Below are 14,490 nucleotides of genomic sequence, written 5' to 3'. Positions count from 1 at the left end.
ATAACTTTAATTTTTAAAATCAGTGCAACAAAAAAACTGTTTCTGGCATCGTCTGTTCCCCTTTATATTTATTTGCAATCATAAAATCATGCATTTGTAGACTTGTGGGTTAATGTAGATGCAAGTAATGTGATGTACCATTTTAATTTAAATGCAAAATATTTATTGCTCTTACATAAAGTCAATAATATCCATACTGGTGAATAAGTGCCACTGAACCAAATCAATTTTTTAAATTACCTAAAAATTTATTATTGCTCATAACTTTATATTTCTCTAGATACTATGTAAATCTTTGAAAACAATTAGCAAATCCAAAAGCACTTTGTACATCTATGAATTTTTAATGCTCCTTTACATGCCATCTTTCTTCTGACTTGAAAATATAATTCCCTTCAATGTCCCTTCCCTTCTCAAACCCTTTAACTTCCAGCACTAAAGACAACTGTGCAGAACATAAATTACATATTAATTTTCATGGTCTATGGATCAGACAATACCAATGGATTTTCAACTATTTTAAATGCCTTCCAGTTACAGCTGAATCTCACATTGCCATTAGCCGAATATATGGGAAAACAAACTTTGTTTGGATGACATGAAGGCCTATGAGGAAATATCATATTATCCTGAGGGTGCCAGGTTATTCCTGAAAGAGTACGGGAGGTGATTAAATGCAGGATGGAAGCAGGGAAAGGAATTAATGAAACTATTACTCCATATGATAAACAATTATATATATTATTCAGATTCTAATCTATTTACAGGGAAGTGAATGTCTTCAGTAGAGCAGACTGATAATCAGAGTTGGAGAGAGGGCTCACAACATTATCCTTGAAATGAGTGTCTTCACTAGAGCAGAGTGATAATTAGGGTGGGGAGATGGGTAAACAACATCACCCTTGACATCGATAATGATCAGTGAAATATATAGATATGTATCACTTCCTTAATCTCAAACTTTGGGAGCACTGCGACACCGTTCAGTCTAAATCACAATCCTCCCAATAAGTACCAAGGTACCTTAATGAATGCCTGGCTTGGAGAGGAATAACTTGGTAGGTACCTCTATATCATTGTTGATTTGTTGTTTTAATTTTTATTTTAAAATAATGTTAGAAAAAGTTAGAAAAGTGACAAAGATAGCATAAAGAAACATTTTATGACCTCTTTCTGGATTCTGCCAATGTTAACATCTTATAGAACCATAGCAAATTTGTCAAAACAAAGAAACCAAATGTGTATATTACAATCAACTAAATTTCAGACATTTCTCCTTTATCTCTTCCAGTCTGTCATGGTGTTTAGATCTTGCCTTGTTTTTTATGATCTTCACAATTTTTCAAATAGTTAAGAAAGAATAGAAGTTAGAATTGTGGGCTACCTCTCCATTTTGTCAGATATGCAGTGGCTAAGGGAGAATAATTGGGAGAGTTTAAGCTAGTGTCTTTTGTGCTTCTGTGGGTGTCAACACAACAAGAAAAACCTTTTTAAAAAAGGTAGAAACAATGGGCAGTACTGTACATATGAGCCCAATTCTCTTAACAAAACAAAACACCACCTAGGTTTTCCTCCAGGATTTTTATGGTATTAGGTCTAACATTTAAGTCTCTAATCCATCTTGAATTAATTTTCGTATAAGGAGTAAGGAAAGGATCCACTTTCAGCTTTCTACTTATGGCTAGCCAATTTTCCCAGCACCATTTATTAAATAGGGAATCCTTTCCCCATTTCTTGTTTCTCTCAGGTTTGTCAAAGATCAGTTGGCTGTAGATGTGTGGTATTATTTCTGAGGCCTCTGTTCTGTTCCATTGGTCTATATCTCTGTTTTGGTACCAGTACCATGCTGTTTTGGTTACTGTAGCCTTGTAGTATAGTTTGAAGTCAGGTAGCGTGATGCCTCCAGCTTCGTTCTTTTGACTTAGGATTGTCTTGGAGATGCGGGCTCTTTTTTGGTTCCACATGAACTTTAAAGCAGTTTTTTCCAATTCTGTGAAGAAACTCATTGGTAGCTTGATGGGGATGGCATTGAATCTATAAATTACCTTGGGCAGTATGGCCATTTTCACGATATTGATTCTTCCTATCCGTGAGCATGGTATGTTCTTCCATTTATTTGTGTCCTCTTTTATTTCACTGAGCAGTGGTTTGTAGTTCTCCTTGAAGAGGTCCTTTACATCCCTTGTCAGTTGGATTCCTAGGTATTTTATTCTCTTTGAAGCAATTGTGAATGGAAGTTCATTCATGATTTGGCTCTCTGTTTGTCTGTTACTGGTGTATAAGAATGCTTGTGATTTTTGCACATTAATTTTGTATCCTAAGACTTTGCTGAAGTTGCTGATCAGCTTAAGGAGATTTCGGGCTGAGACAATGGGGTTTTCTAAATATACAATCATGTCATCTGCAAACAGGGACAATTTGATTTCTTCTTTTCCTAACTGAATACCCTTGATTTCTTTCTCTTGCCTAATTGCCCTAGCCAGAACTTCCAACACTATGCTGAATAGGAGTGGTGAGAGAGGGCATCCCTGTCTTGTGCCAGTTTTCAAAGGGAATTCTTCCAGGTTTTGCCCATTCAGTATGATACTGGCTGTGGGTTTGTCATAAATAGCTCTTATTATTTTGAGGTATGTTCCATCAATACTGAATTTACGGTAGTACCATTCAGGACATAGGCATGGGCAAAGACTTCATGTCTAAAACACCAAAAGCAACGGCAGCAAAAGCCAAAATTGACAAATGGGATCTCATTAAACTAAAGAGCTTCTGCACAGCAAAAGAAACTACCATCAGAGCGAACAGGCAACCTACAGAATGGGAGAAAATTTTTGCAATCTACTCATCTGACAAAGGGCTAATATCCAGAACCTACAAAGAACTCAAACAAATTTACAAGAAAAAAACAAACAACCCCATCAAAAAGTTGGCAAAGGATATGAACAGACATTTCTCAAAAGCAGACATTCATACAGCCAACAGACACATGAAAAAATGCTCATCATCACTGGCCATCAGAGAAATGCAAATCAAAACCACAATGAGATACCATCTCACACCAGTTAGAATGGCGATCATTAAAAAGTCAGGAAACAACAGGTGCTGGAGAGGATGTGGAGAAATAGGAACACTTTTACATTGTTGGTGGGATTGTAAACTAGTTCAACCAGTCTGGAAAACAGTATGGCAATTCCTCAAGGATCTAGAACTAGATGTACCATATGACCCAGCCATCCCATTACTGGGTATATACCCAAAGGATTATAAATTATGCTGCTATAAAGACACATGCACACGGATGTTTATTGCGGCACCATTCACAATAGCAAAGACTTGGAATCAACCCAAATGTCCATCAGTGACAGATTGGATTAAGAAAATGTGGCACATATACACCATGGAATACTATGCAGCCATAAAAAAGGATGAGTTTGTGTCCTTTGTAGGGACATGGATGCAGCTGGAAACCATCATTCTTAGCAAACTATCACAAGAACAGAAAACCAAACACCGCATGTTCTCACTCATAGGTGGGAACTGAACAATGAGATCACTTGGACTCGGGAAGGGGAACATCACACACTGGGGCCTATCATGGGGAGGGGGAGGGAGGAGGGGGGAGGGATTGCATTGGGAGTTATACCTGATGTAAATGACGAGTTGATGGGTGCTGACGAGTTGATGGGTGCAGCACACCAACATGGCACAAGTATACATATGTAAGAAACCTGCACGTTATGCACATGTATCCTAGAACTTAAAGTATAATAATAATAAATAAATAAAATAAAAATAAAAATAAAAAAAAATACCAAAAAAGTTGCCAAAAAAGAAAAAGCATGCAATGTGAAACAAGCACACAAAATGTGTTAAAAATAATTTAAAAATCTAAAAGAGCAAAAATCAAATAACTAGGTAAACCAAATACATATATGTATCTCAGATTGTAAATAGTTTACTACTAGAATATTTTTCAGTATCATTTTTGTAATTCTACATTTAGCTATGCTTTTCTGTACTTTCTTTCATTTCACATCATTTTGAGATTTTTGGTAAATTCTATATGTCTTCCACATATAAGATATATTATTTAAAATAATAGTCATAAGATTCAGCAGATGTTACGAAATAGGCTTGTTTACAGAAAAAAATTGAAGATTATGTAGTAATTAAGCCTTTAAGTTTTTATTTCCAGATTTAAAAAACATTCTTCCTTTCTTTGTAAAGTTAATTTTTCTAGGTATCATTTATTGAAATTTGCCTCCTAAAATACTTCAAACTATCATGAATAAATGCTTTTCTAAAAAATGTTTAATTATTATGGGTAAATAATCAGTGCTTATATTCATGGGACATATGTGATGCTTTGATACAGGCATATAATGTGTAACAATCACATCAGCAAAATTGGGGTATTCATCACTGCAGCATTTATCATTTCTTTGTGTTAGAAACATGCACATTTAACTCATTTAGTTATTTTAAAAATATACAATAAGTTGTTATTGATTATAGTCACTCTATTGTGCTGCTGAAGACTAGATATCATTCATTCTGGCTATATTTTTGCACCCACTAACTCTACTTCTTCCTCTCTTCCCAGCTATCCTCACCAGCTTCTAGTGACCAAATTTCTCTTAAGCTCCCGCAATGCTTTCTATCCAGAATTTTTCACTACCTAAATGTCAACTGCTTATAGAAAATAAAAAGTGTGTTTTGTGTTTATGTGTTTCCTCCATATTGTTTTCATTCTTTCAATCATTTGTCAAAATTTAAATGCAATTTCCTATTCTTTTATCTGTTTAGACTATTGATGGAGTTATATGGTACACTTGAAGGTAAATTTTACTAGACAATCAAGGAGATGATTTTATATGGACTATTGCAATAGGGACAGGAGAACGTTTTTGAATATCAAAGTATCTCAACAGAATGGTTTTGCCTTGACACTCTTACAGGGAGGAGTAAACAAGTTGCCAATGAGGTGCTTGTTTGTTTTGTACATGAGTCCAACTCTCTAACCCTAAAAAGAACACCAAAGAAGTTGCTAAAAAGAAAAAGCAAATAATGAGGTAAACAAAATACCTATATGTATTTCATATTGTACATATTTTAATACTAGAATAATTTTCAGTGCTGTTTTGTAAACAGGGAACATTTCTCAGTTATTTTAATAGGAAATGTTTATTTCTGTGCCTAGCTAGTTTCAGGGGTATAAAGATCTTTAATCTTAGCTAATTGCTCATGAGAAAAAGAATAGTAAAGTTGGTTAGGTGCTGATATGGTTTGGCTTTATGTCCCCACCCAAATCTCATGTAAAATTGTAATCCCCAGTGTTGGAGGTGGGGCCTGCTGAGAGGTAATTGGATCATGGGAGTGGTTTCTAATGGTTTAGCACCATCCACCTAGTGATGTCTTGTGATAGAGTTCTCACAAGATCTAGCCATTTAAATGTGTCTGGCACCTTTCCCTTTGCTCTCTCTCTCCTGTTGGCCATGTGAAGACTCTGGCTGCTTCTCCTTCATCTTCTGCCATAATTGTAAGTTTCCTGAGGCCTCCCTAGAAGCAGACGCCTGTATAGCCTGCAGAACTGTGAGCCAATTAAGCCTCTTTTATATATATATATATATTTTTTTTCACAGTCTCAGGTCTGTCTTTATTCTGTTTGTGAGAACAAAACAAAATGGGTCTGTATCTGTCATTTATCAACAGGTTTAAGAAATGGGAAAGATTTGTTTTTGGCCTTGTCATCAGCCGTTACGAAAAAATCATTCTGCATCATTCTCTCCACTAAATGTTTTATCATTATTCTTGCTGTGCAATACCATATATAAGATTGACTGGATTACACATAACCATATTTTAAATTTATGTCTGCAATGTTAAGGCAGGCTATATTCTCACATTTCTTCATAAATATAGCCATTGTATGAAGTTAATGGTATTTTAGGATATGTAGAATACAGAACATTAATATTGTTCAAATATAGCAATAACTTCTATTTCTGGGGATCTAGTAGCAGTAAAGTGTCATTTCATATGTTCAGGACATTCGCTATGTCCAGCATTACCATTGTGATGTATCTTGTTGGTTTTTTATTGTCAGATATTTCTCTCAAATGTTATGACTATCTAAACTTTCAAATCAGCCTATAATTCCTCTATTTATCTAGCGTTTACTGCTAGCATCATATAATGTTCATATCAGACTTTTTCCCAAATAATTTGTGGAAGCAGTCATATTTTATAATTATGCTTGTATGTAAAGGATTGTATTTAAAGTATTAAGAGTAGATATATAATTTTAAATAACCTATAGCATGAATTCAAATACCATTACACAACAGAACAGTTTTGCATTTCAATAACTGTTTGAGTGATGCTGCTTAGTGTATCTTTTCTTAGTTCTGAGTAATGGGAAGATATACCCAAGTGTAATGTATCTCTTATTCTAGATATATGGTGAAGAAAAGTTCTTCCTTCAAATAATTCTTTCTTGGTAATAGAGAAAATACTAGAACAAATATGGAAATGATGGGAGCTCTCTTTTCTATGACTTTATAATTGCTAGATGCTGTTTTGTTTACAAAAGCATCTTCACAAATGCTAGATCCCGAGACTTCATCTAAACACAAAGAAAAAAGTTAACTTTAGGTGTGTTTTATGAATGTATACAATTTATTCATAATTTGAATAAGTAACAAAGAATGATCTCCCCAATATCAAACAACCTCTCTCATATATATGTCTTTAATATTACATTCATGTTTACTAAGTTTGCAAAACATGTTCCATTCTTGGGCATTTTATAAATTTAGAAGAGATATCTACTAAAATATTAAAAGACAGTAGCTAAGAATCAGTTTTGTGGAGAAGACTATGTATGATTAGACAATATTTTATTATCTTAATCCAATAACATAGTGAATAATGATAAATATGAGAAGAGATCTCTGACATTTATGAAGATAAAGGGCATATATGTAAATTTATAGGAAAATAGATTTTTTAAGGAGAATAATTTGATAAATTTTTATGTGACGGAGTTAGTGATTTTTAGAAAAAGGAAGTTCATATCAAATATGCATTTGTAAGTATAATACAAAAAATAGACTATACATGCATTCAGAATATCCCCTTCCTCTTTCTTTTCTGAATGGTTATGATTCTTTTGTCCAGGGGATATAAAAAAGAAGTAATATAAAAGCAAAGTAAGAAGAGAAAAGCAAATCTGGTTTACATTAACAAAAAATGAATCCTATTTTTTTTTCAAAAAGAGGATATCTGCAAAGCAAAAGAAAGGAATTGAAGACAGAGTGGAATTTCAGGTAGATAATGACTTAGAGTAACCCCTAGGATGAGAGGAGTTTTAAGGGAAAAGCTGCTCAAAGATGAATTTTAGAATATGGTGCTGTGTATATGGATGAAATTTCACTGCTTTCCAGGCTTCCTGCTCAAAACACTTGTATAAAGCTTACATTATTTTTGAAACCTTTTGCAGTTGAATGAATGCTCTTTGAATATGACACACTGCTGAAATGAATCTTAAAGAGAGAACAAGACAACCAGACTAACTTACATTATACAAATAAAATCATTTTGAAGAGTTATATCTTCCATGACCACAAAGGCATAAGTAAGCCTTGCTGTTACAGAGTTTCCCCTGCAACAGCATGCTCACCCTGTGGTGGAATTCATGTTTATTTTGAGTATGAAGGCAGCTAAAATCAGTTTGAAACCTGTGGAAAAGAATGGGGATGAAATTATGTTCCCTTTCATCACTTTATACAAAAGTCAAAACCAATACTGAATGAATTAAAATTAAAAAGTGAAAGAAATTGAAGAAAGATGCTCCACTTCCCGATGAAAGCCACGCTCAAAAACCTGGAATCCACTGGATAGATTATAGAGTTAGCATTTCCCCTGCAGGAATCTACAACAGTCACCAGGGAATGTCCACAACCCTAAAGATAAAGCCATAGAAAACGCAGTATTGAATTAGACACAATGGATGAAGTTCTGCACTCAATTTTTATATTCCAAATGGTCATTTAATTTTGATGAAAAATATTTTATAGTAGTGAACAAGAACCAAGCAGAACAACACGTCAGCTGCAGCACAACTTTCTCACTTGTGCTGCAAAGCTCTTCATCATGTAATGAGTAAGAGAGGATGAATGACTCTAATTCAGCATGCTCTACCACTGAAGAATTTAAGGATAAATCTCATTCCTGTAAATGGGAAACATATAGCTAATAAAATACAAATAAAGAAGTAAAGCCAAAATTCTCAACGAATGTGAAAGAACTTAGTAGTTGGTTAACTACAGTTTTATCAACTCTGACAGTATTAAAATTTAAATGTCAGCCAGCATGAAAAAATGTTTCCATTCTTCAGAGTACTTTAGGAAGAAGTTGTAATCATAGTTTTTTAAATAAAAAAGAAGGCTTACATGAGTTCCATCAGATTTATTAGGAAATAACAGAATATAGGAGGAAAAAGTAGTCAAGCAATTTTATGAAACGTAAAGGAAAACCCAGATATAGACCTAGAGTTTAAGGATTTTGTTCACAATAAAGACAGCATTTCAGATTAGTGTAGGAAAAAAAAAGATTTTGTTTTATTTTTAAAATGTGACATTAATTTTAAAAATGCTTAATTATTTGGAGAAAAATCAAACTGCATTCTAAACTCATTCAAATCGATGAATAAACCATCCAAACAAAATAATCTTAGAATTGTGCTGTCCAATATGGTAGTCACTAGCCTTCATGTGGCTATTGAGAACTTGAAATATAGCTAGTGAAAATGAGCAAATTTAATTTGATTTAACTTACATTTAATTAAAACTTAGATTCGATTCAGTTATTGGAAAACATTTAGGTGTTATTGGAAAAACTAGATATATGAATCTACATTTTAAACTTAATATTTAAATAGAGATCTAGCATTGCCAATGAAAACTTAACTGTAACTTGAGCTATATTGTAATTGGAAAGCACATGTAAGATATTTCATTAATATTTTTATATTGGTTATATGTTTAAATGATAGTATTTTTGACATGTTGAATTAAATAAAATATATTATTAAAATTAATTTTACCTGTTTTTTACTTTTTTAATGTGGTCAGAAAATGTAAAAATATATGAGTGACTCACAAAATGTTTTTATTGAACAACACTGTTCTAGGGTAAAAAAAAAAAAAAGTCTTTTTGTATTTAAGATCTTGAGCGGGGAATCCTATTAATCAGGACACAAAGTCCAAAAGTCACAAAGGAGAATCAGCACCTCTTTCCTACAAAATATTGACAGCAAAGAAAGGAAGAAGGGAAGCAGTAAAAAGAAAAGCAGATAAAAAGACACAATTTTTTGGATTGAAAGATAAAATGAGAGGTAGAAGAGAGAACACAGAGAGAGGAAGAAAGTTAGGGAGTAAATTCATTCAAATCTGAATCCCTTCGGGGCATAACTGATAATTTAGATACAAATTCAAATCGCACTTACTTTACAAGCAGTACATTTCACAGATAGTAATTTGCTATAGGGTTATACTTACAAAAATATACTTTCATACACAAGGATATGGTTTCCAATATTGCATTAATAGCAAAATAATTGTAACAATATAAAGTTAAATAAGCAGACATTATGTTTAAAAATTCTGGTGAATATTTGTGTTTGTATACATGTGTATAATATGGTTATTTATAATGAAGATTTAGATCATTATGTGATGATATGAAAATCCATCATGATGTATTATAAAGAAGCAATAGATAGAAAACATTGTAGTGAATTTTATACTAAAAAGTAGCATAAAATATATTTTTCATATCAAAAATATATGAACTGACATGTTTTTTTTTGTGATGCACAATTTTTTAGAGTAGGTATATTAAACAAGTGGAAGAAAAAATTGTGGAAGGGAATATGGAATTTTCCTTTTTGTTTTATATATTTAATACATTTGAATTTTAAACATTTATTTAAGTTTTTAAAATAATGTGATTATCTGGAGAGAGAGGATATTTATCTTTTCATAATTTTACATCTAAAAGTTTTAATAATAAAATTTTTATGAAATCTGTGATTTTGGTAAAAATTAAAAATGGTGTTAGTTTATTAACAACCTTGTGATATGTCTTTTAATCTTCTTGAAAAACACATAAAACTATTATTTCCTGGTATTATACAAAACAGGATCATCGTATATGGACTTTGAGTTCTAGTTATAATTTCTTACCTATAGCAAAATCTGTTATCTGCTTCATGAGAGACTACTTGTACAGAGTTTAAAAGACAAAATAGTCTGGGTATGGTGACTCACGCCTGTAATCCCAACACTTTGGTGAGCCAAGGCAGAAAAAATATTTTGAGCTCAGGAGTTCAAGACCAGCCTGGACAGCATATGTAGAGAACAGTGTCTGTACAAAAAAAAAAAAAAAAAAAAAAAGACAAAAATATTTACCATTCTCATGCTCTTCAATCTGGTGATATTTTAAAAAATATATTCACTCAATAAAGTAGAAGTTTTAGGTTACATTGCAAAAATTGTTTTACTATACACAAAAAAATAGATTTGCAGTACAAATCAGCTTTTTCTATACATCTCATATGGTTGTGGGATTGCCTCCATTAAACTAAATGGATATTATAAAGTAAATGGAATTTCAAAATATTTCTTAAGTCTGAAACCCAATTTTTCCAGAAAGATTTATAAGTAACTGAGAAACCATACAAAGTTATTTGCAAATGCTATGACAACCTCAGTTTATTCAGTAGTGTAGATATCATCAAATATTTACTGAATTTTTAATTTAAATAATGCTAATGACATTGTTGCAACCTGATGGATACAAATTTGTCTAAATGTAGCTACTTTCATAATTATTTATAAAAATAAAAAAATATGAAAATACTAAAATAGGTATGGGAATCTTCATAGAATGAGCTGTAAGTGTCAGACTAACTATAAATAGAGAAGAGAGTTAAAATGGACATCTGTTATAGACCAGGCTGATAGCTATAATGAAGTGATTAAATCATCAAAAGCAAGTAAACTGAAGGGAGTAGTACTGAGGGTAATAATGTAGTTTAATTAATATTAAAGAAAAATAAACACTGGAACTTACCAAAAGAGCAGGACTGTAGATTCTGTAACATATCTTCAAATGGGTTTGCAGCAATATTGGATGGGAAATTGAATTTATCTTCCAATATGATAGCAATATCAGTGCAGCAAAGAAAGAGAGATGAACTATGAAATTTAATAACATTAATAGCATTATAATTGAGACAAAAATACTGAATTGTGCTAGTTACTGCTTTTATGATCATTGCTTAGGCACAGATATCAGAGAATTCAGGGAGGTTTGGTTCTTATCTAGATTCCAAAGAAAATGTTTAGAGTCTTAAAAGGCTTATTTCCTCAGTTTAATCATGCTTAATTTGATACTTCTCTTTCTCCATTATGCTTATTAACAGCTGAATTCACCCAGATGATATCGGCTTATAAATCCATTCACTAAAATTTGCCTTTCTCTTTAGTCACTCCAATTACAACAGTGTAGTCCATTGTGAAGATAAATTGGTGTATGAAAAGAAAGAACTGCTACTTTCACATACATTTTCGAGCCTTCTACCTTAGAACCCACATCAAAGCATTTTATGTTTTGTGCTGCTGCTACCCCTCAGGGCAGAGCAATAACCTCCTCAAAATTTCATCCCTGCTATGTTAGTGATATAAATGTCAATTGACTTTAGCTAAAGCAGACTTTGGAAATCAATAGCAAAGATTACCGTCAGAAGTAAGTATATCTTGCTAGTTCTTGCAAGTACGTGGTCAATTGTAGATGACATTGGGTGAATTGAATACATCGTTGTCAAAATGTTGTCAGTGAAATTTTATAATTTCCTATTCACTACTTTCCAGTTGGTGTTGCTGATATTAAATTATAAAACCCACAGTGTGTTTCCAGCTCCTATTATGTCTGATTATCTCTCCTCAGCACAGACCTCAATTTTCCCAGCTTGAATGTTTGCATTTACTCATAACCATGTAAGAAGGAAAAAAAAAAAAAAAAAAAAAAGCCACGCAAGCAGTCATGATTTAGGCCCATGCCGTCAAAGGATTAAGGATTTCAATGCTGTGACTCTGACAATCCCTAAATTTTGTACTGCAGATTGAACAAAAACTTCTTTGGAAAACATAATTTTCAATAGTTCAAAGAAAGTGTGTTTCAGGAAAAAAAAATCAAAGTTTGAAGATATTTGAAGCCTACTAAAATTATTTTTTAAAATTTTTATTACAAGATATAGTTTTAATGAATTACATCTAACACGGTTTTAGAAATTGAGTGCTACAAAAATATTAATGTCCACGTATAGCTACAATCCTGGGTATTAAAGAGTTAATATTTAATTTTTATAACAATTTATTTAATTGTAATACTAATAAATAGTTTCCTTAATTGTACAAATAAAGGGTTTTTTTTTCCTTTTTTTATTCTATTTCCTTCTCCATCACTGGAGTAGCTAATATCCAGAAATCTCAATGAAGATTGAATCACCATTTCTCAGATTTAAACCCTCAGAGGGACGTCCAGTTGTTAAGAGGAGAAAAATATGCAATGCTACCATATCCTAGATAAACAAGTAAAGACCTCTAAATAGTCAAGAGAGGATACTTTGTCAATTATACTCAGGATGGGAGGTGATGACATGGGAAACATAAGTCTTATTTCATTCCAGAATTCCCTACAATTTCCCCTTTTTAGCTTTTTCACCGTATGAAGAGCAAAATTTGACCTCATAGACAGCTGATTGAACAATTGTTCAGTTTAATCACTAACATGGTACAGAAAACACGTACTCAATTTACAGTCCTCCAGGAGCTACAATCCATATCAATCTGGGTTTAGTCAGGAAAATAGAAACTGATTACAACTGAATAGAGTTATTTACATGACTCTGCTATTGGCTGAGGAGTGGAATTCACGAAAAGTTGCCATTAATTGTTTGGGGAGTTCCCACCGAAGGTCACAGAAGTTGAACTGAAGTTTTTCTCCTAAAGAGCTGAATTAGAAATCCTCAGGCATCTGCCTGCAAGCTGTTGTGTTCTTTGAGGACTTCTACGAAGTTACCATAAATTACCCAGTCTGGAACAGTGAAAACGGTGGTCTTCAAGAACTTGCAAGGATGTGCTGTGTGAACTTTGCCTTTGCCCAGAGAATGATAACTTCACCTTTATTACAGTATTCTAAATACCCTGAATTCCCCACATAAGGGAGCCTTATCCAAGAACTGTACAATAAGGGGGATTTTGGACCTCCATCACTTCCCCGGTGTTGTTGATGCCTAACCGGCCTCCAGTGGTCCTTCTCAATGCATGGATTTTTGGACTCAACAGTTACAAACAACTCCCTTTTTATCCATATTTCAGTTCTGACCAAAGGTAATACCATCATACCTCTCTTATCTAGTTCAGAATGACCCTTATAAGCTCAAACACATAATTAAGAGAAAATACAAAACCTTTTATGACATTCTATCTATCTCTGAATGAATTTTGTTTCTTTTCTAGTTCAGTCACAATCTTTCTTTTGTATCTTGAACCTTAAAGACTCAATTATGTGAGCAATTTTTAGTGATGCTGTTTATATTAGATAATAAAGGAACCATAGGTACAAAGATTAAAACATTATTTGTTAATAGACACAAACGTATATATATGTGCATATATATAAGCAAGAAGAAAACATGAATAATTACTGCAATTCTTGTTTATGCAAATGATCTCATACTCATAGTTGGCATCTGTAACTTTTTTTTCACTACCCAGTCCTCATTCCCTTCATCCTCACCCAGTGCCACAGCTAGTCCTGGTTCTTTGCCTGGTAGGGGAGGGGGGGTGAGAAAATCTTCTGCCTCCGTTGAATAGTAGAAAATCAATCATGATAAATTATTACAGCTAATACAGTAAATCCTTTCTTTTTGCCAAACGCTTCTGTGGCAGAAGGAATACAAAGATGCTTAGCTTCTGATTTAATAGACACAATCTTGCATGCTTTGGTAATAGCATACTTCCCTCGGGGACAATAGTCTCCAAACCATCAGAGCCTAATGTTGTGGAGATAGAAAACAAAACTTTTGCTATTGGGAAATTAACATCCATGGAGTGAACAACTCCTCTCATGTCCACTCCTTGGCCCTTGGGCCCATGAATGTTAGCTGTAAGAGAAAGTGCATTGTAACATTGATCAATGGTCCAGAGCATATAACGAATCTAGGACATTGCCCCGCCACACAAAGGGTTTTCCCTGTTGGTACTGTTCTTCAAATATCATTCCACTGCTCTATAAAACAGTTTTAAGGCAATGAAAGACAAGGCTTTATGGTAAATTATGCTGCACTATTACTTATAGGGTATTCTATAAGGCAGGAAAGGGAAATACATATTCACAACAAATATCTATTCTAAAAGAACACAT

This window comes from Macaca mulatta, chromosome 6, assembly GCF_049350105.2.
Source record: "Macaca mulatta isolate MMU2019108-1 chromosome 6, T2T-MMU8v2.0, whole genome shotgun sequence".
In the NCBI taxonomy this organism is placed as follows: domain Eukaryota; kingdom Metazoa; phylum Chordata; class Mammalia; order Primates; family Cercopithecidae; genus Macaca; species Macaca mulatta.
Note: the sequence above shows the minus strand (reverse complement) of the source record.